General features: G+C 39.2%; 1 long non-coding RNA gene across 1 annotated transcript in view; it reads left to right on the top strand.

Moving 5' to 3' along the window:
• LOC122688089 overlaps positions 1-20,125 on the top strand; it is a 48,205-nt gene extending 28,080 nt beyond the window's left edge. The window contains exons 2-3 of the long non-coding RNA XR_006339326.1: positions 18,933-18,996; positions 19,561-20,125. This is a non-coding gene — a long non-coding RNA (uncharacterized LOC122688089). The remainder of the gene's footprint in view (positions 1-18,932; positions 18,997-19,560) is intronic.
• Positions 20,126-22,070: the final 1,945 nt, after the last annotated feature.

Raw genomic sequence — 22,070 nt, 5'->3', positions numbered from 1 at the left:
CCTCTGTCGTCCCCTTCTCTTCCTGCCCCCAATCCCTCCCAACATCAGGGTCTTCTCCAATGAGTCAACTCTTCACATCAGGTGGCCAAAGTATTGGAGTTTCAGCTCCAGCGTCAGTCCTTCCAATGAACACCCACGACTTATCTTCTTCAGGATGGACTGGTTGGATCTACTTGCAGTCCAAGGGACTCTCAAGAGTCCTCTCCAACACCACAGTTCAAAAGCATCAATTTTTCAGTGCTCAGCTTTCTTCACAGTCCAACTCACATCCATACATGACCACTGGAAAAACCATAGCCTTGACCAGATGGACCTTTGTTGGCAAAGTAATGTCTCCGCTTTTTAATATGCTGTCTAGGTTGGTCATAACTTTCCTTCCAAGGAGTAAGCATCTTTTAATTTCATAGCTGCAGTCACCATCTGCAGTGATTTTGGAGCCCCAAAAAATAAAGTCTGCCACTGTTTCCACTGTCTCCCCATCTATTTCCCATGAAGTGATGGAACCAGATGCCATGATCTTAGTTTTCTGAATGTTGAGCTTTAAGCCAACTTTTTCACTCTCCTCTTTCACTTTCATCAAGAGGCTTTTTAGTTCCTTTTCACTTTCTGCCATAAGGGTGGTATCATCTGCACATCTGAGGTTATTGATATTTCTTCCAGCAATCTTAATTCCAGCTTGTGCTTCTTCCAACCCAGCGTTTCTCATGATGTACTCTGCATATAAGTTAAATAAGCAGGGTGACAATATACAGCCTTGACGTACTCTTTTTCCTATTTGGAACCAGTCTGTTGTTCCATGTCCAGTTCTAACTGTTGCTTCCTGACCTGCATACAGGTTTCTCAAGAGGCAGGTCAGGTGGTCTGGTATTCCCATCTCCTTCAGAATTTTCCACAGTTTATTGTGATCCACACAGTCGAAGGCTTTGGCATAGTCAATAAAGCAGAAATAGATTATAAACCACAGCAAATCGTTTGCTTAGCATTGCACAGCTGTTAAGTGGCAGAGCTTGAATTCAAACTGAGATGGATGAATCTTCAAAGCCTCCGTTCCTTCTTCCATGCCATTCTCTGTCTCCAAGAATTTCAGATCTGAATCTTCTCATGTGGGAGGGAAAACTTTAGATGTCCCTATGTAGAGTTGCTTGCTCTTTCCCATATATTGGCATAATACTTTCTAGATACCAGATCAGGTCTAGAGAGTGGCTGTGAAAGGTTGTTTTTTTTGTTTTTTTGTTTTTTTTTTAGAAATGCCAAGTGTCATTGGATGAAAACAGCACATTGGCAGCTGATTTGGTAATAGATCAATGAAAGGGCACAGACCCGTGAAAGCTGTGGATAGATCCTCACTAGCGGTCAACTGTAAAATCCCATTCCATCACACATATCTCCCCCTTGTTGTATTAGTATGCTGAACCTGTCAGTAGCTATTTGCAATCTCTGCTACCTCCAGCTGACCAGTAACTAGCTGATACTTCATTTATCCATCCCTCACCACCTTATTACCCAACTGTGCCCTCTCACCTCTCATGTTGTAATGTACCCAGTACAGTTGCTCCCTTCTGTTATCATGATTATGGCTGTGGAGGCTAAAAGAAGGTGGAAGAAGACAACATGAGCTTTGTGTCAAAAGTTTTGCAGTCCAAGGAAGAGAACAAATGCCTTTTTCATAGAAACTCAGCTAAAATTCAAAATGAACCCCACTGAATTTTTCTCCGCCCTGACCTGCCATTCCCATGCTTTCTATGGTGGAGTGCATTAATCCATTAATGGTCTTTATCCATTCCTCATTCTTCCTTGGTAGAAAATCATTCAGTGATACCAGGCTCATGGCTGTTCAGAATAATGTTTTCCATACTCTCTGGAAAACCACTCTATTGATGCAGTTGCCTCCCCCAGGAGTGCAGGTTAACAGCAATTCTGAAACTGTTATACATGTGTGCCGGAATTGAACAGTTAAGTAAATAGACATGGATGGTGAGAAATAGTTTTTTCTCTGTTGTAGCAAGGGAAGTTGGCTATAATGATCCATGTGGTAATGGGTTTGAGGTGAAAGTATCTATATGGTTTCAGGTTTAGATTAATATACATGCAAATAGTTATGTATAGAAATACTGAAGAATGTGTGTCAATACATGGGTTAGTATACACACATACAGTTCTTCTTTCAGCTGAGAAGCAAAAACACCCCGGTAGCAATGAGCACATATATCTCCCAGATCTTGATTTCCAATACCATCCTCCAGTAAAAGGAACCGGGGCGTCTCAAGAAATGGCTCATCCTAAGACCATGGCAGAAAATATGCAAGATGAACTTGGAGCACCTTATAGAACCAGAAACTGAAGAAGTGCTGAAGAAAAACCACAATGAAGAACCATGTCAAAGAAACAAGGAGCCAACTGAAAGGCCCCCTGTGGTCAAAGTTGGAAAACCTTGAGCAAGAGATTTAAGTGTTTACATCAACAGAGGAATGGGTAAAGAAGATGTGGTACATATATACAATAGAATGGTACTCAGTCATAAAAAGGAATGGAATTATATCATTTATAGAGATGTGGATGGACATAGAGACTATCATATAGAGTGAAGTAAGTCCAAAAGAAGAAAATCAGATGTTGTATATTAACCATATATGCTGAATCTAGAAAAATGGTATAGACAATCTTATTTGCAAAGTAGAACTAGAGACACAGACATAGAGAACAAACATCGATACCAAAGGGGAAGGAGGGGCGGGTGGGATGAACTGGGGGATTGGGATTAACATATACACACTGCTGTGTATAAAACCCATAACTAATGAGAACCTACTATATGGCATACGGAACTCTACTTGGTGCTCTGCAATGACCTACGTGGGAAGGAGATCCAAAAAAGAAGGGATATATGTGTGTATACAAATGGCTGATTCCCTTTGGGGTACAGCAGAAACTGACACAGCAGTAGAAAGCAATTATACCCCAATTTTTAAAAAAAATTAAAATTATTGGATTATAACTAAAAGTGTATTTTACAAAACCGTGAATCTGTACTGATACAGAAAATGACTGAATAAACAGGATCTTCAAATAATTTATGTAGATAATCTGCCCTCAAGGAGATGGATCATAACTCCCTACTCCTTAAGTGTGAACTCTGCATTGTGACTTCCTTGTGAAGGCTACAGAATGGAAACATGGACAAAGAGGGCAAATTGTAAAGTTACCATAGCGGAATCTGACAAATGTTATCTCAGCCAAGAGATTAAGGGTAACATTAACAATGATAACCCATGCTGAAAGTTTATGTTCTTGACATGATATGATGAAAATGGCATTCTGCTACCTCTGGGGTCTTCCTCTTAAGAATACTTAGCCCCAGGGGAATTCCTTGGTGGTCCAGTGGCTAAGACTCCATGACCCCAATGCAGAGGCCCGGGTTCAATCCCTAGTTGGGGAACTAGATCCCACATGCCACAACAAAGATCAAAGATCCTGCAGGCCACAACTAAGATCCAGTGAAGCCCAATAAATAAATAAATGAGAATATATTTTTTTAAATGTCCTTAAAAAAAAAACACTTAACCCCAGTCTAATGATAAAAGAATTAGACAACTCTCAGTGGAGGGACATTCTATTTATTCCTCAAAACTGTCAAGTTCACCAAAAAAAAAAAGTCTGAGAATCTGTCACAGTCAATAGAAGCCTAAGAAGATATGATGATTAAATGTATCCAGGATGAAGTCTTAGAAAAAAGACGGTAGGTAAAAACTAAGGAAATATGAAAAATAGGGACGATAGTTATTAATAACATGTCAATATTGTCATGATAGTATTTCATTACACTAACTGTAACAATTATATCACAGTAATGTACAATAGTAATAGTGAAGACTGGGTGTGGGATACATGGAAACTCTCTGTACTCTTTGTAATTTTTCTATAAATATAAAACTGCTCCTGGGCTTCCCTGGTGGGTCAGTGGTTTAAAAAAAAAATCCATCTCCAATGCAGGAGACACAGATCCCTGAGAAGATCTTCCCCGGGAAGACCCCACATGCCGCAGAGCAGCTGAGCCTGTGTGCCACGACTATGGAGCCTGCGCTTTAGAGCCCAGGAGCCGCAACTACTGAAGCCCAGGCGCCCTAGAGCCTGTGCTCCACAACAAGACAGTGAAAGTGCAAGTGCAAGTCGTTCAGTCCTGTCCGACTCTTTGCGACCCCGCGGACTGTCCGTGGAATTCTCCAGGCCAGAATACTGGAGTGGGTAGCCTTTCCCTTGCTCCAGGGGATATTCCCAACCCAGGGATCGAACCGGAGTCTCCCGCATTGCAGATGGATTCTTTACCAGCTGAGCTACCAGGGAAGCCCACAACAAGTGGAGCCACGGCAATGAGAAGCCTGTGGACCATACCCAAGAGTAGCCGCTCGTTCTCAGTAACTAGAGAAGCCTGCATGCAGTAATAAAGACTCAGCGCAGCCAAAATAAATAAAAATTTAAAAACTGCCCTAAAATAAACTGTTTATTTTTTAAGATAATAATACATGAAAAGTACTTGGTACATTGTAAGCGTTCAGTGTGTGTGTGTTGACCTGTTGTTCAGTCGCTCAGTTGTGTCCAACTCTGCTACCCCGGGGACTGCTCTCGCCAGTCCTTACCATCTCCTGGAGTTTGCTCACACTCATGTCCATCGAGTTGGTGATGCCATTCAACCATCTCATCCTTTGTCGCCCTCAATCTTTCCCAGCTTCAGGGTCTTTTCCAGTGAGTTGGTTCTTTGCATCAGGTTGCCAAAGTATTGGAGCTTCAGCATCAGCCCTTCCAATGAATATTCAGGATTAATTTCCTTTAGGATTGACTGGTTTCATCTCCTTGCAGTCCAAGGGAATCTTGAGAGTCTTCTCCAGTACCACAATTCAAGAACATTAGTTCTTTGGGGCTCAGCCTTCTTTGTTGTCCAACTCGCACATCCCTACATGACTACAGGAAAAACCATAGCTTTGACTATATAGACTTGTTGGTAAATTGATGTCTCTGCTTTTTAATATGCTGTCTTGGTTTATCATAGCTTTTCTTCCAAAGAGCAAGAATCTTTTCATTTCATGGCTTCAGTCACCATCTGCAGTGATTTGGGAGTGATAGCTTATGGTGAACTGTGTCAGATTCGTGATCTCCAAAGAAGATTTGGCTTCAGGACCAGGGACCAGGCTTGATCACTCAAGAACTTTTGCATAGCAGAGTTTTATTAAAATATGAAAAGGGGCAGAGAAAGCTTCTGACATCGACATCTGAAGGGGGACGGAGAGTGCCCCCTCGCTAGTGTTAGCAAGGGAGTTATATACTTTTTAAATTAGTTATTACAATAAATTGAAAGAGTGTCTCAAGGTTGTAAAGATCTTACTAGACCCACTCCTATAATTTACATTCTAAGATAACAGGATTCGTCAGAAGGTTTTCAGGAAGGAGAAACTGTCCTCAAGCAGGATACATTGCTGTTTTATAATCCTTAGTAGGGAGTTTAAACTGAGTAATTTGTTGCGTAATCATCAGTTCTGGGCTTAAAGAAAAAAATGTTTTATGTGACTAAGACTAAGGAATGTAGAGGAAAAAAAACATGTTTGTCCTTTTCTCCTCCTTGAGAGCCCTAGACCCCTCTCTCCTCCCTGGGGACCCCGGACTTTCTCTCCACCTGCCTAGGAATTGACTCTCTCAGGAGGCCAAGAAAATAAAGTCTGTCATTGTTTCCATTTTTTTCCCATCTATTTGCCAGGAAGTGATGGGACCAGATGCCATGATCTGAGTTCTTTGAATGTTGAATTTTAAGCCAGCTCTTTCACTCTCTTCTTTCATCTTCATCTAGAGCCTCTTCATTTCCTCTTCACTTTCTGCCATTAGGGTGGTGTCATCTGCATATCTGACGTTATTGCTAGTGTTGACCTGATCTTGTTAGTGTTATTAATATTAGTATTGTTTGTGCTGACCTGAGCTTGTTGGTACAATTCCCCAAACTGAGGGAACAAATATCTCCCCTGCCATGGGAACTCTGCATAGTGAGACAGCATTTTTGGAATTTCTCCAAATTCCTGCAGCGTTAGTTCTTCTCCTGAGAGGGTGTATAGAACATGTTTTCATAAAGAAAACAAACAGCCTTTTTTTTTTTTTTTTTAAAGCATCCAGAGTCTGGAACAAATATGGACTTGAACACCAGAGAGTAGGGAGTGACATATGAGCCCAAAGCTTATGTTGAAACTGACTCACTTCGCAGAAGATAACAGAGTCGCAGTGTCCTGATTAGTCACACCCCCTACTCTGCTCTAATGGTGATTACAAAAGCCATACTGTTTTTATGGGCGACACCCAATGAGCCAGACTAAACAGGAGGAATGAAGGGAGTGTTTAAATAGGAGTGCCGAATGATGGCACCAGCCTCGTTGCTTCAGAGAACTTATACCCATTGCAAGCCCAGCAACCCGGAGCAAGTGGGGGAAACCAACTCTGTGAAGGAGTTTAAGTAATCAAGTGACATGAAACACAAGATGCAGAGGGACTGAAGATCCAGAGAGGGTTCTGGAAGCACCCAGCAAGATGAGCCACTGAGAGAGACAGGGTTTCTCATCCTAGCTTTTAGAGAGCTAAGCTCATGTACTTTTCCTTGATGATTTTTTTTTTACAAATCATTTCTTTTTCACTAATTCTTTCCTCATTTGTATCCATTTTTCTCTGTTACCTTTGCTCTGTTCACAATCAGCAAACCAAATAAGTACCAAGTGTAAGAAGTTGACAGAAAACAAACGAAAACCATATATGCTTTTGTGGTGGAGGGATCTGTATTGCTAAAGGTAATGAGTTACATTTACATTTACCCTGTTACAACAGGGTTCTGTTTTACTTGAAGCTGTAGGTATTAGAATGCTTAGAAGGTTCAGACATGCGAAACAAACACCATCTTTCTGCCAGTGAGAGTGACTGATGATGAAGGCATAATGTGTCTAAAGTACAAGTAAACACATTTGGAGTGAATTTTGTTTATTACTAAGAATGGTTTTGTAAACAGTTTATATCATACAAATGGCTGTTTTGATCCTGTGTGGCTCATGTAGCATGACAAAATTTTGTCTACTATTAATTGTATCTCTCAAATTTCCATAGCTTGACAGTTTTAAGAAGTGTTTCAGACACTTCATCACCATTGGTGTCACCTTGACATCTGTTTCATTTTAGCTCAAGGTAACTTACATCTTACAAATGTATTTAAAACTAGATCCTTCTAAAACAAAACAAAACAAAAACCCTGGGATGAAGAATACTATAAGATATTAATAATTTTGTAATAATTTAAAATATGTAGTGTGAAAGTGAAAGTCTCTCAGTCGTGTCCAACTCTTTGTGACCCCATGGACTATATAGTCCATGGAATTCTCCAGGCCAGAATACTGGAGTGGGTAGCCATTCCCTTCTCCTGGGTAAAGTATGTAGAATTACACAGAAATCTAGAAACCATTACATCATGGTCCTCTGGCTTTGTCTCCTTCCTGGAGTCCATTCTTGGGTCACATCAGAAGATCCCTGAACTGAGGCTCTTCTACAAAAGTCTCCATCTGGCTGCCCTTCAGAAGTTTCCAAAAGGAAGCCACACGTTGGATAAAATAATCAGTATCTCTGAGAGCAGGATCCAGTTATCAGTATTTGTAAAATTTTCAGGTGAAATTTTCAGGTGATTTAAGATATAACCAGATTTGAGAGCCACTGTCCCTATACAAAAAGGAAATGCTTGATGGAAAATGAGCTTGTGTGACCCTCTGGCATACAGAATTTTGGGGTCCCATCATTTCTAATAATGTTTGAAGAATCAAAAGCAAAGTTAGACTTTGAGAAATTCTTTTACAGACAGTGCATAAAAAGCTTTCCCCATGTTCGTAATTGATTCGGGGTGGTGGAAACATTTTAAAATTAAATGAGGGATGGGCATAATGAGACTAATTGGTAATTACTTGTAGACCATGTATTTTCTGCTAGGGCAGCAACTTGCTTTGTTGGAATTACTGGCTACAGATTAAGGAACAAGATCTTGAAAGAACATTTACAGTAACTGAGTCACCTGCTGTCACAACAAACTGATTTCTTACCTGAGAGGCTTTCAAACTCAGGAATAGTAAATGCTTTTAAATGAGTTGTAACAAGCATAAGATGTAGATAAATGACTTTGGGGAGTCGGTTGCTCAAGCAAGACTGAATATCGAAAATTCTTCTCTAAATCTAGCTCTGACATTGATTCACTCATTGATCTTTCGGGATTTAGTTTTTTTGTGCTTTCATTTTCCCAGCTATAAAATAGAGTATTAGCATCTGTTTCATGGAAGTATTAAAAAATTATTTATAATGCACTTTGAAGATGAAAAATACATGTAATTAACTTCCATGAGAGTTCCCATGGAAGTTGCTGAAGATATGACTAAAGCTCATTGTTCAAGCTGGAAGTTAGACTCTCTTAAATGAGTGCCTTTTCAACTCTTTGTCCATTCATTGATTCAACAAATATTCAATTCAATTGTGACCGATCATGTGCCAATGCTTAGGTTACTCAGGGGTGAAAAAAATCCCCTATCCTCATGAAGTTATAGTCTTGTGTGGAGAAACAGAAAACAACCAAACATATCCAGGTAAACATAAGTGCTTGAGGAAGGGGTAGAAGGAGTTGGATAAAGAGATAGAGTTAAACAGGGTAGGAGTGTGGATCCAATTTGGTTAGAGAAGGTCTGTAGGGAAGGTAACAAGAAAAAATGCAGGAAGGAGTTTCATGCAAACGTCTTAGGAGAGAGATTTCCAAATAGAAGGATTCATTAGTGGACAGGGTTCCAGATCCTCAGGAATAATACAAAGGCCATCACAAGTGGAATGGAGTGAGTGGGGAGATACTATTTTAAATTAGTATCAATCCATGTATTATCAGAGTCAAAGTAATACTATACTTCTTTCCCAAGTATACAATGATGGCTTACAGATTAGCATAGGAACTCCAAAAACATAGACCTAAATATTCTTTTCTCTCCATCTCTCCTTCCTTCCCTCCTTTCTCCCTCTTTTTCTTTCTTTCTTCTAGTTTTATTCAGATATTAATATAATTGAAAAAAATATAATTAACATACAGCACTGTATAAGTTTAAGGCATACAACATAAGGATTTGACATAGATACATCATGAAATGAATATCACAATAGGCTTAGTGAACATCCATCATCTCACACAGATACAAAATAACAGAAAAAGAAAAAAATATATTTTTCCTTGTGATGAGAATTCTTAGGAATTACTCCCTTTAACAACTTTCATATATAATGTATAGCAGTGTTCATTATATTTATCATGTTGTACATTATATCCCCAGTATTTATCTTATAGCTGGTAATCCTTTTTTTAGTCAAATACTTATTAGTACCCATTATTTCCTAGATTAAAAAAAACAAATTTTGTTCTCAAGCAGTATACTGTTTAGAGAATTATATACCAAAGGTTGCTCTCAGATGAAACTAAATTAAATTAGTATTATGTTTGTGCTAGTGTTTAGACAGATTCTAAATGCTGGTGATGTTACACTTTAAAAAAAATTCTAGCCAAGTTACATAATAAGAAAAAGGTGACTCCTAAAAAATAATGACACTGGAATTAGACTCCAAAAGACTAATTTTTAAAATTTTCTCTATGATCTCAAACAATCCACTCTGTTTTTTGATTAGGCTGAAGGATTATTCAGAAGAACACAGTGAATGCTTTCTAGAAGATATATCTTGTAGAATATAGTACTGACAAAGGAAAACATATTAACAGGTTTATCATCAGAATAATAAGAAAACATCTGAAGGATATTGAATATTTTAGGCAAGCCAAAATGTATAGATAATCAGGTAATGGATAACACATTTTGGTTAAAGATAATCTGTAATCTGTATTTTATTTCATTTATATAAGATTAACAGCAATGCCTGCTTAAATAACTTGGTCTTTTTTTTCTCATTCTCTTTTTAAAAAAAATTTAAACAACTCATGGCCAAAACTGTATCCAGTACTACCCTGATGACAGATAACATATCATTTTATCTGTAAATATTACATTATGTACCTTGAAAATAGGCTTAGTCATTCGGTCATATCTGACAATTTGCTACTCCATGAACTTTAGCCTGCCAGGATACTCTGTCCAGGGATTTTCCAGGCAAGAATACTGGAGTAGGTTGCCATTCCCTTCTCCAGGGCATCTTCCTGAACCAGGAATCAAACCTGGGTCTCCTGCATTGCAGGCAGATTCTTTACCATCTGAGCCACCAGAGAAACCTGTACCTTGAAAGAAAGTGAAAAGTGAAAGTGCAAGTCACTCAGTTGTGTCCGACTCTTCGCAACCCCATGCACTATACAGTCCATGGAATTCTCCAGGCCAGGATACTGGACTGGGTAGCCTTTCCCTTCTCCAGGGCATCCCCAGGGATAGAACCCAGGTTTCCCACATTGCAGGCAGATTCTTTAGCAGCTGAACCACAAGGAAAGCCCAAGAATACTGGAGTGGATAGCCTATCCCTTCTCCAGGGGATCTTCCCGACCCAGGAATCAAACCAGGGTCTCCTGCATTGCAGGCAGATTCTTTACCAGCTGAGCTATCAGGGAACCTCAAAAAGATAGTCTTGAAACAAAAAAACAAACAAGCAAAAAACACTGAACAATGCTTCAGTAGTAGTATGACAACCTCCATTGTACTTTTTGTCTCTGTAAGTCTGACTACTCTAGATACCTCATGAAATTGGAATCAAGCCGTATTTGCCCTTTTGTGACCAGTTTATTTCACTGAGCATAATGTCTACAAGGTTCAACCATGTTGCAGCATGTGTCAGAATGTTCTTTCTTTTTAAGACTGAATAATATTACATTGTGTATATTTTGTCTATCTGATTATCTCATAATTCTTTTTTAATTGTTTTATTTCCAGCTTTATTTACAAATTCACTGAAATCTTTAGGGGCAAAAGGCCACATAGAATATGTGGTAGTGATATTTTTCAAAACCCAAAGAGACGAGGAATCTAAGAATCAACTGACAGAATATAAATGCTTTGAAAGATCATTTTAGGAACTCCAACAATCCAAAGTCAACCACTTCAAAAATAAAAACAAACTGCTTGGGAATCCCTGGCAGTCCAGTGGTTAGGACTCAGTGCTTTCGCTGCCGTGGGCCTGGATTCAGTCCTTGGTCGGGAAACTAAGATCTCACGAGCCATGCATCGTGGCCAGAGGAACAGAGCAAAGCCAAAGGCACACTGCCTTCCACAGGACCTGTTTGGTGGATATGGTCACCTGCCCCACAGGCCAGCATCACTGCAGGGTGCTCTGAACCAGTGAGCCTGGCTCTGTGTGCCCAGCCTGGCCGGCTGGGAATGAGGACGGGGCTCTGGCATGTTGATTCAGTGCCCTTGGCAGAGGCACTGCCAGTGTTTTTCCCCACACAGAATTTCCCAATACATCTGAAGTCAGCTTGTAGAGCAACAAGATGCTGTGAGCCTGCATGGTCATTAAGTCACTTCTAATGCAGTCTCTTGAAAGACTATGTAAGTATCAGAGAGTCAAATGGGAATAGATATTTTGCATTATTGATGTCAGGGAATGAAAATCTGAAGATTCTGAACTCATTGTAGTTAGTTATATATTGACAGGGTTGGAATATTGGAATTGCAGTTCTAGGACGTCCCAACTTCTTTCCAACCTACTCTTTAAAAATATTATACTGAAGTCAACATCAGGATCATATATTAACATTTATGAAATTTAAAATATATTTTCCTTTTTTTTGGCTGTGTCACAGTATGTGGGATGTTAGTTTCCAGATCAGAGCTTAAACCTGAGCCCCCTATATTGAAAACAGAGAGTCTTAACCACTGAACCACCGGGGGAGTCCTTGAAATATTTTAATTACATTGACTAAACCAACAAATTGTGTGATGACAAAATTTTCACCATTGACTTGAAATATACTGTTGTTCAGTTACAAAGTCATATCTGACTCTTTGTGATCCCATGGACTGCAGCCAGGCTGCAGGCTCCTCTATCCTCCGCTATCTCCTGGAGCTTACTCAGATTCATGTGCATTGAGTGGGTGATGCTATCCAACCATCTCATCCTCTGTCGTCCCCTTCTCCTTTTGCCCTCAATCTTTCCCAGCATCAAACTCCTTTCCAATGAGTCAGCTCTTTGCATCAGGTGGCCAAAGTATTGGAGCTTCAGCTTTGGCATCTTCCAATTTTCTCTCTTCCAATGAATATTCAGGGTTGATTTCCTTTAGGATTGACTGGTTTGATCTCCTTGAAGTCCAAGGGACTCTCAAGAGTCTTCTCCAACACAGAAATTCAAAAGCATCAATTCTTTTTTTTTTTTCCATTTATTTTTATTAGTTGGAGGCTAATTACTTTACAATATTGTAGTGGTTTTTGTCATACATTGACATGAATCAGCCATGGATTTACAAGTATTCCCCATCCCAATCCCCCCTCCCACCTCCCTCTCCACCTGATCCCTCTGGGTCTTCCCAGTGCACCAGGCCCGAGTACTTGTCTCATGCACCCAACCTGGGCTGGTGATCTGTTTCATCATAGATAATATACATGTTTCGATGCTGTTCTCTCGAAACATCCCACCCTCGCCTTCTCCCATAGAGTCCAAAAGTCCGTTCTGTACATCTGTGTCTCTTTTTCTGTTTTGCATATAGGGTTATCATTACCATCTTTCTAAATTCCATATATATGTGTTGGTATACTGTAATGGTCTTTATCTTTCTGGCTTACTTCACTCTGTATAATGGGCTCCAGTTTCATCCATCTCATTAGAACTGATTCAAATGAATTCTTTTTAATGGCTGAGTAATATTCCATGGTGTATATGTACCACAGCTTCCTTATCCATTTGTCTGCTGATGGGCGGTTGCTTCCATGTCCTGGCTATTATAAACAGTGAAAAAGCATCAATTCTTCCGTGCTTGGTTTCTTTATGGTCCAACTCTCACATCCATACATGACTACTGAAAAAACCATTGTTTTGACTATGTGGACCTTTGTTGGCAAAGTGATATCTCTGCTTTTTAATATGCTGTCTAGGTTTGTCATAGCTTTCCTTCCAAGGAGCAAGAGTCTTTTAATTTCATGAAATATGATTGATGGTTAACTTTTTTTGGAAGTATACTTGATTTACAATGCTATATTAGTTTCAGATGTACTGCAGTGATTCAGTCATATATATATATATATATATATATATATATATATATATATATATATATACACACACATATGTATATATATTCTTTTTCATATTCTTTTACTATATATATATATATATATATATAAAACATAAAATATTGGTTTGAGTTCCTTGTGCTATACAGTAGGTCCTTGTTGGTTGTCTATCTTGTATATAGTAGTGTATATCTTTAATCCCAAACTCCTAATTTATCCCTCCCCCTCTACATTCCCCTTTGGTAACCATAAATTTGTTTGCTATGTCTGTGGGTATATTTCTGTTTTGTATATAAGTTAATTTGTATCATTTTTTGTTTTAATAAGCTTTCTGCATTTTGTTCTCTTGTACATATGTATCTATACAGACCCTTCCTGTCACAAAATGCCTTATATGTGAGAGAGGAAATAACGATATTCACTTCATCTTCCAATATTATTATTGGGGGAAATAATATTTACCAGTTTGAAGTCTAAGTAAACCAAGCATGATATAAAATACAGTTCTCTAGTTGTACTAATGATAGGTAAAAGCACTATCCAAAATATGCCTAAATGGAGAATCATGGAATATTAATGTTGAATGTGAAGATTCTGTAACTCGGGGAGCTATAATCCCTTTAGATACATGAATTGAGAATCAAGTGAAAGCTATGGATCTTCTTTCTCAAAAAATGCATATAATTTTTCTTATTATTTCATGTGTTTATGGACCATCTGATACTTCAAGCATCTGGTATAATTCATGTCTTTTCTTTTATGCTTAATGGAATTGAGAGTCATGGTGACTAAGTGTCCCATGCACAGCTACAGATTGAAGTAGGGTAGAGAGTTCACTCCAAATGATTTTTACTATCTTGGTTATGAAATTCCTAAGCAAATGATTGATGTGAGCGGCCTCACTGGGCCCAAGGTATCACCCACCCAGCTTCTGACAGTGCCTCAAATTTTCGCATGTGGGGGTTTCAGGTAACACCCAGCCCTTGGTATCTGAGAGGGCATTGGTTCCAGGACCCCCATGCATAAGAAACCCATGGATGCTCAAGTCCCTTATATTAAATGAAGTATTTGCACATTACAGACACACATTCTCACTTATACTTTAATTCTTTTCTAGATTACTTATATTAACTAACACAATGTAAATATCTGCATGTACCTGACAAATTCAAGTTTTGCTTTTTGGAATTTCTGGAATTTCCCCCCCCGCCCCCCGAATATTGTTGATACACAGTTGGTTGAATCCTCAGATGTGGAATCTGAGGATATGGAAAGCCTGTCTGCACTTGTATTAACATAGACAGGACATTAAGCACTGCCCTGCATCCAAATGCCAGATGAAGGCACCCAGAGCATGACAGGGGTCACTCATGCAGACTCTCTCGCAGGCTGAATTCTCCTTTGGGACTCTTGGACCCCTAATCTGTTGTTGCCTTTGAGGCCTTTATGCATTTGCCTTTTCTAATGACCAGCTCTGCAGAACATGGAGGAAGAGAGGCTAGAGAAATCTGATGTCAAAAAAAAGGGGGGAGGGGCAGGAAACCATGTTTACCAAGATTAAAGCAAGGCGGCATTTTCAGAAATTGAACTGATTGGAATTTTTTTTTAGCCAGAAGTGAGACTTCTGAAAAAAATTTTTTTGGGGGGGAAATGTTTTGTATTGAATTACTAGGCAACGTAGTCTCAATATTTTTGAAATGTATTTTAAAATACCAGCTTTATGAGTCTCATGCAATTAACTTGGGGAAATTGCACATGTTAAATAAATGTTGCACAAAGGGCAAGAAGGAAGCTTAGATCCATATTCCAGGAAAGAGGGGATATTTCCTTGTGAACATACTTGCTCTCAAACAAATCACAAACTGAAATATAGAAACACAATCTTAACTATAACTTAAGTATAACAAGCACTTTTGTGATTGCTTGAGCAAAACATATGTCCTTTTTTGCATGACTTTCTTTTGAAATATAACTTATTCTAATGACAAAGATAATACCTATTATAGAAAATTTGGAAAAAACTTGTAATTCCAGGTAAAAAAAATTTTTTTCCAATTCAGGTAATAGCTACTGACAATTTGATGTATTTTCTCTGATATTTTCAGGCTTTTTTCTGTAAAGGTCCATTCATACTACCTACCCCCCACCCCAAACATACACACATATACATACAGGTACTATAATTGAGCAGAGCTCTATGGGGCCTTCCTGCCACACCTCCCCCTCATCTCTGCCCCCCAACCCTGTCCTCCTCTGCTTGCCTCATGTTTGTAGAAAAAATTTAGCCTTCTAAGCCTTCCCCGAGTTCCAAAGAATATATTAAATCACAGAAGTGAGAAAATGCAGAAAGGAAAACAGTCAAGCAAGACAAAATAATAATAGTTTAGGTCCATTAAACAAAGTCAAGGACCTTTAGTTCCTCCTCAAGGACTATAGATAATATTTTCAGACAAATCCTTTGGGCTGTTTTGCAGATACTGAAACCTACACCAAGTGGAAGAAGTTAACTGCTTATTGACCACAATTGCATAGACCCCAGACCACGTGAAACCAGCAAATTGATAATGTTAACTCCAATTACCTCACCACCAACATATCAGAAGAATGTCCACGAGCTAATCACGTACCCCACAGCTCTCTTCCTCACGCTGTCTTTAAAAACCTTTCCCGAAACCCATCAGCAGGTTCAGGCCTTGTGAGCACTAGCTGCCTGGACTCCTTGCTTGGTTTCCCACAGTAAATGCGGCACTTTCCTTCACCATGACCCAGTGTCAGTAGATTGACTTTACTTGGGAATGGACCCTAATTTGTTTTGGTAATAGTATGTGTGTATGTATTGGGTTGGGGCTTCCCTGGTGGCTCAGTGGTAAGGAATCCGCATGCCAGTGCAGGAGACATGGGTTTGATCCCTGGGTGAGGAAGATCCCCTGGGGAAGGCAATGGTAACCCACTCCAGTATTCTGGCTTGGGAAATCCCGTGGACAGGGGAGCCTGGCAAGCTACAGTCCATGGGGTCACAGAAGAGCTGGACATGACCTAGCGACTAAACAACAAAGAAAATGTATTGATTTGGTCAAAAAGTTCATAACAGCTCATGGAAAAATCTGAACAAAAGTTTGGGCCAACCTAGTATTTACACTAACATGAGGTAATGCTTATATGAAGAACTGAATATTTTCATCAAATATTATTACATAGGTATTTTTTAAGTTCTTAAATTTTCTTGGAGAGCAATTTCTAACAGCTACATAGATTCTATTATGTATGCATGCCAACATTTACTTAACTGTTGGAAATCAGGATGTTATCAGTTTTCCCCAACATTTACTTAACTGTTGGAAATCAGGATGTTTTCAGTTTTCCCCATTGGATATCCTTGGATATGGATATTTGAGGGCCACGTCTACCTTTAGAACAATTCCCCTGGGTAGAATATTTCTTAAGGATTTTTCTGCAAATTATTAAACGCCCTGAATGAAATTGTACCAATATTATATTGGCTGTAATAACCTGAGAGTACCCTTTTTCTATTAATATTGCATGTTAAAACATTTTTTTCTTTTTTTGCTTTTACTTTTTATTATACCTGCATGAAATGATGGATGCTAACTAAACTTATTGTGGTAATCATTTATAATATATGTAAGTCAAACTGTTGTGCTGTACATGTTAAATTTATATAGTGATATATATAAATTATATCACAACTGAAAAAATTATATATACACTGTATGCCAATTTTATAGGCTAAATATGGTATCCTATTTTAATTTGTATTACTTTGATTACTCTGGAGTTTAAACTATTTTTAAAATATATTCATTTCCTATTTGTATTTCTTCTAATGTAAACTATTTTCCGTGCCTTTAAAAAATTAGCTTATTCATCATTTGCAAACTGATCTGTAAGAATTCCTTATATATTTTTAATAAAAACCCCATGTTGTATGTGTTGAAAATATTTCCCATTTGTCATTTTCTTTAGCTTATGTTGGCACTTTTTTCCTCCAATGTATCATGAAATGTCACCTGTGCTCCCAAATTGATTTCAGCTGAACTATTTTACAGTGGGGACAGGTCTTATCACATTTATCTGTTTAGATGAGTGGTGGCAGGGCCACAGAGAGGATCTGAGGTGTTAAAGCTGGAGTTTGGGGGTTGAACTCTGTAGCACACCTGACTTTTCCAGATATTCCAACTCTAATTGTCGAGATTACACATTTTCTCAGTAAACACCCCAATTTTAGTTTTGAAAACAGTCACAAGACAGAATCTGGTTGTATTGATCTGTGTCTTTTTAGATGCTTTTTAAACTGTCTTTGAGCAGTTAGATGGCTGGTGGCGGTCAGGAAGGATTCTGGTACCCACCTGAATTACGACTGCTTTTCTGTCTGCTTTTGGCTGGGCAGCCTTGGCCTCAAGCCTCTCTCCTTCTTGCTCTTATTGCACTTCCTTGAAAGGCTGCAAGAATGGAACACACTTTATCATCTTCTCTTTTGTTTCTAGGACTACCCACTTCTCACCCCATCTGCTTTGACAACCGTTTTCTTGAGCATGGTCTGTAACTTGCAGACTCATTTCCAGAAAACAGTTTCTCTGCTAAGAGTGCTTTGGTTTCAAGGAAGAGAAACCAATTCAAGGGTGTTGTAGCAAAAGCTCAGACTCAAGAATGCTAGGCAAGAAACCAAAATGCTGAAAAACCAAGAATTATGCTCTGTCACTAATATCTGTGATCTTTTCACTTCTGCCTTTTTCTTTCTTGTTGAACCAGATTTCCTCTGTTCCCAAGTCTCTCTGATAGTCTAAGATAACAGCTCATGGTTTCCAGTGTAACACCTGGACCCACAGAAAGACTGATTTTCATACTTTTGGTCCTGAATGATAGCAGAATATCTCACCCTAGAATATGCCACTTTGGCATAGTTATTATTTTGAGCTGAAGGCAGTTGAAAAGCAGATATGAGAAAAATCTGTCTTCCCCCGATTTGCCAACATCCAGTAAAGTTCTTTTAAAAAAGTCTTTTCTCTGCTTCTTTTCTATTCAATATTTTTTGAACATGACCAAATGAACCCTTGTTAATTCATCAAAAAGGCTGACAATACTAAGGAAAAGGAGGACACATATTTTCAAAAGTGTCCCTTCTCTGCTCCCTACCAGGAAGGACAAAGGTTAATCCTTGCAGGCAACTTTAGACCCTTATCAATGGAGAAGGCATGGACCTAAATGTTCATAACACACCCTCCCATCACCGACAAGACTGGTCTGCCCCGTACCTTTCTTATGTCTTCAACTGGAGATGCTGTATAGGTCAGAGGTCAAAGCCACCGCTTTGAATGACTCATTTCCCTCGGGTTTCTCCCGTGTATGCATACATGTGCTTAGTCACTCCGTGTGTTCGACTCTGCGACCCCATGGCCTGTAGCCTGAGGGCTCCTCTGCTACATGGACTGTAACAGAGGGCTCCCCTGTCCATGGGGGTTCTCCAGGCAAGAATACTGGAGTGGGTTGCCATGCCCTCCTCCAGGGGATTTTCCCAACCCGGGGGGATCAAGCCCAGGTCTCCCTGGGTGGATTGCAGGTGGGTTCTTTGCCGTCTGAGCCAGTAGGGAAGACCTCTCCCATGTATCCATGAGGTATATGTGTTAATAAACTTCTGTTTGCTTTTCTCTTATTAATCTTTCATTACAGGGTTTTAGCTAAGAACACAGAAGTAGAGAGGAAGTTCTTTTTCCTCCCCTACAAAGCTCAACAGGTAGGATAAAGCTCCATAATCTTTTTGGTTTACTTTGGGGCACAATGTCATTTAATTTGTACATCATGTTAAACTTTTTTAAACAAAAACTTGTTTTTAAAACACCAAAGTAAGAAAAAAAGAATAAATTTAATATTCTGCACTAGAACTTTACCCAAACTACTAATATATAAACTTAATACTCTTTATTTTGAAAATGTAAATGTTAATGTAACTGTCTTCAAGAAGCAGAAGACCATCCCTTGTGGCTCAGCTGGTAAAGAATCCACCTGCAATGCAGGAGACCTGGGTTGGGAAGATCCCTTGGAAAAGGGAAAGGCTCTGGAGAAGGAAATGGCACCCCACTCCAGTACTCTTGCCTGGAAAATCCCATGGACAGAGGAGCCTGGTAGGCTACAGTCTATGGGGTCGCAAAGAATCGGACACGACTGAGCAACTTACTTACTTACTTACTTACCCACTCCAGTATTCTGGCCTGGAGAATTCCATGGACTGTATAGTCCATGGTGTCGCAAAGAGTCAGACACGACTGAGTGACTTTTTCACTTTCTTTTGTCTCTGAAGAGCCATCGTGGTGCAAGGACAAAGGAACGAAATTGAGGCATCTGCTAGACTTCCATCAAATCTGCTCCGAAAATTTTGAAATAGACAATATCTTTATAACTGATGAGAGGTCCTTGGCTTTTGAAGACTATCTTAATCAGCAGTAGACAATGCTTTATTTTTATACCTTGACAAAGACAACAGAGACAGAAGCCTCCTCAAATTATCTTGTATCCAGGCACGCTGCACAATCTTACATAAGTATGTGTTGAATTAATAATGAAGTTATGACCAACCATGATGCTTGTATCATGACGTGCCATCATCCCTATTGTTTGTGCACCATTTTTCCAAGGTGTGTCACCATTTCATGTTATGAAGTGGAGGAGGTAGGGAGTCATGTTTTATTGTTCTACAGAAGAGTAAATAGAAACTTTTTTTAATAATGCAAAAGTAATAAAATATCAGGAAGAATATAAATGGTGACTTTGGCTTCCTTGCCTTTGAATAAATATATGAATTTATTATGTTCTTGTTTAGTAACTAAGTCGTGTCCGACTCTTTGCTACCCCATGGACTGCAGCATCCAGGCTTCCCTGCCCTTCACTATTACTTTTATTATAATGATCATCAAAATTACAGTTCTTTGAGGACTTCACATTTCTGATGCTATGCTGTGCTTTATGTTATGTGTTAGGGTAGACTTTATTTCTACTATGTCATGGTCGACTTTGTTTCTATTTTAGAAATATAATGTTTCTCAAGGAAGAGGCAACATCCCAGTTGTCATTTATTTAAAAGCTAGCAGTTAACTAAACTTGTTTTTCAAATGGGAAATACTTTGCAAAACTGTGAAGAGAGAAGGAAGATCTGAAGCCGTTTGTCTCTGTCACTGAATCTCACAAATGAACATTTCAGACCAGTAACTAAGACTCGCTGCTACGACTACACGGCTTGTGCACTGCACATACCACCCTTGGAGGCAGGGACCAGAAGCGGAAACCACATGATTCTCCTAGGTTCTACCGGGGTGGTGCACTGTTCCACCTTTCACAGAGGCACACCATATGGTGGCTCCCTGTCCCTGGCTTACCTTCCACCTGAGGCACAAAATTTGGGGGGAACAAACTCTCTGCTCCCCATCCTCCCCATCCCGTGCTCAAAGTGCCAAGTGAGCTATGGTTAGTTTTATTTGTCGTAGCTACTTCACAGATGTTTTTCATTTATCCTTCACTGGAATGATTTTCCTCCATTTTCTCATAAAGAGGATGTTTGCACCAGGATTGGGGGTGGTGTGATGGGTTCGGGGAGAATGCTATTTACAGACCCCTGGGGCAAGTTCTGGAATTCTAGGTAACATTGCTGCAAATCCTTTGACTTTCAGTGAAATTGCCTAGATCCTGCAGACGATCTTCAGCTGAAAGTACTTCCAACGGATGCTAAAAATACATTGCAGTTTATTTTCCTCAGTAGGGAGCATATGTGTTCCCACTTGACCTGGAAACACAAAGAGATCTGATGTTAAATTTAATGCTGCCTATTCCAAGATAAATTTGTTTTCTGGAGAGCAAGGGAAAGAAAAAACAACATCCATATTGATATAATTTTTCTTTTGCTCTCTGGGGGAGACAGTGCCTTGAACACATTTTGTATGTTCCCTGTTGGTAGTTAAATGACCATTCTCAGACTTCCTAGCCATTGCTGATATAAACTGTCTTGCATACAAATCAGATGGTGAGTCCAAGGCAGATTTATCAAATATAAAGTGGGGGAGAGGGGGTGAGGAAAGTTTGATTTTTTTTCCCCACCCAAACAAAAATGTCAGATTCTTTGTATCTAATATTAGCTTGATAATTCAGGTTTCCATCGTTTTCTTTCTTTCTTTTAATGCTCTTCTTAAAAGACAGAATCTGAAATGCCTTCTAATCGAAGTATAGATTTAATGAACATTTATATTAAATCCTTTCTCTCTAAAACAAAAAGCAAACAAATCAAACACAACTTAACTACAGATGGTGTAGAAATTCTGTTTCCTGCTGTAACACTGAATAACAGATGTTCAATCCAGTTCTTGTAGTTCGGGGATACTGTTTGTTTAGAGCTTTGGGTTGCCCAATATGACTTTCTTCAATATTGTAAGAGCAAAGTTCAGTTTCTACTGAAGATGAAGTGTCAGGCCTGCTCTCCAGCTGGTACCACTCTGCAGCTTTAAATACACTATCTGCTGACGGTGAACTAAGATGCATCCCCCTCTCTCCCTGCCCAGCCCCCTAAGAAACAGAACAGCGAATAAGCATGAGTTTTGGACTCTGCCTTGTTTTGAGTCTCGATTTTGCCACTCATTAATTCTGCCTTTGTTCTTGTCCATCTGTAAAATGAGGATGATGATGCGACCAGGTGTTCAAGGCTGTTGTGAAGGTTAAATGAAATACTATGTGAAACGCAGACAGCACAGTGCCTGTGTACGGAGAAAATCTTGAATCCATGTTAGCTATTATTACCAGTGATGATTCTCAGATACACCAGTTAGT

This window comes from Cervus elaphus, chromosome 32, assembly GCF_910594005.1.
Source record: "Cervus elaphus chromosome 32, mCerEla1.1, whole genome shotgun sequence".
NCBI lineage: Eukaryota > Metazoa > Chordata > Mammalia > Artiodactyla > Cervidae > Cervus > Cervus elaphus.
Note: the sequence above shows the minus strand (reverse complement) of the source record. Positions and strands in the feature narration are given on the sequence as shown.